This window comes from Pinus tabuliformis, chromosome 8, assembly GCF_031772625.1.
Source record: "Pinus tabuliformis cultivar Carrire ecotype Pingquan chromosome 8, CPIR1, whole genome shotgun sequence".
In the NCBI taxonomy this organism is placed as follows: domain Eukaryota; kingdom Viridiplantae; phylum Streptophyta; class Pinopsida; order Pinales; family Pinaceae; genus Pinus; species Pinus tabuliformis.
In genome coordinates, this window is record NC_142294.1 from 401,598,333 (window position 1) to 401,600,263 (window position 1,931).

Genomic DNA, 1,931 nt, shown 5'->3' on the forward strand with positions numbered 1-1,931 from the left:
TTAATATTATAATGTATTATTCATTTATTTTAATGTTTTTATTATTTATTTTTAAATTATCTTATATTTTTTTTATAATTTTTATTTTGGGTAATCTTCTTTTTTTTTTTTTTTAAAATAAGTGTTTTTTGGCATCATTTTTTATTATTATTATTATATGTTTTTTATTTTGTCATACTTTTAAATATTATATATATATATTTATATATAATACATTTTTGTTTACTTCTTATTTTTTTTAAACTTTTTGTGTTTTTATTTTTTCAATATTTAAATTTTTGTTTTTTGTATTTTTCATTTTTATTTATTTAAATAATTATTTATTTTTTTGTTTAATTTTATTTTTTCTAGAGCGTCCATGTCAATCCTAAAGAAAAATGATGTTATTCCAACATTAACAATTTTTGTTTTCACGATGTTTTTCACACAAAAAAATTGGTTTTTATTGGCTTTTACTCCAATTTTTAGAAAATGTTGAAAAAATACCCTGAATATATATATATATATATATATATATATATATATATATATATATATATATATATTATTATTATTATTATTATTCCACTATCAATGCTTTTTGTTTTCGTGTTGTTTTTCATGTTTTTCCTAGGTTTCTTGGCTAGAGTTCTCATTTTGAGTTTACAGTTCCCGTTTCAAATTTTACATTGTTGATGACACAAACTTGTGTTTGGGAGTCACATAACTATAGGGTTATATTATTTGTACGATCTTTGGCTCCTTGCTATATTCTTTGTAAAAACATGGGTTTTAGGCCAATTTGGACTTCCCAAGTCGTAATAACTTTATTTACTTTTGTATATTTTGTTGCACGGTGTATGTTTGTTTCTTTACAGTGAGCAATTAGGTTTAAAGAAAGTAAATATAAGAGATAAAACTTGTAATAAGACTAAGTGCAAGCGCGAGGCATATTCTAGGTGTGTATGGCTTGAGCTACCCAGGTCACTAAGATGTATGACCATCATGCCACACAACTAGGGAAGATGAAGTATCATGATGACTTGAGCTAGAATTCTGCAGGTGGGACACATGGTATCAGAGTAGGATTCAACAAGAAGCACATGGATCATAGGTTTCCATGGAACAAAGGGAGATGAAATGAATTAAGGCCGAGATGAAGGCATAGGAGGTTCACTTGGTCCAACTTGGTGACAATAAACCAAGCTAAGCAACAAAGAGCACCCAACCATAAGTGAAGAAGACAATCGACAGAGTTAATTTATATAAGTTTAATACAACCTTCAAGGTCCTCATATGGTGTCTTGATACTATTCTAGAAGAAGAAGAACACATAGGAATTGAGGATGTACCTAGACTATTTGGCATCTTACAAGTAAACAATAAGGACTTGGTATCCATCTACCACTTTTCATGGTTGTTTTGATGAATTTTGTAAGGCCAAGGTGCTCTCAAAGTTGGATTTAAGGCTTGGGTTTTATTAAGTGCATATTTCAGAGGAAGATGAGGTGAAGACGAACATGGTGATGTAATATGATACCTTTAATTTCATGGCGATTCCTTTTGACCTACATATAGGCACACACACACACACAATTACTTTTAAGTTGCTTCAATTTGAAAATACAAACACAACCCCACATAATATTTAATAAATGGTATAGAAAAAATGATACCATACACCTTCATCGAGGAAAATGAAAAATGTCATCAAATATTATATTCATTTACAACCTACCTCGAGTCACTCTGTTACATGGAGGTGCATACACTTTCAATGCTCTAGCATAGATACCATTTCACTAAAATATTCCACTTTACCATTTTTAAATTGCATATCGTTGAATTTAAAAGCATCGTGGTGTGTACTTCAATTCTAAGACTACACATTTTCTATTTAAATAAACAAAACCATAGGTGACCTTCCCATCCAAATAAATCCAATAAATAAA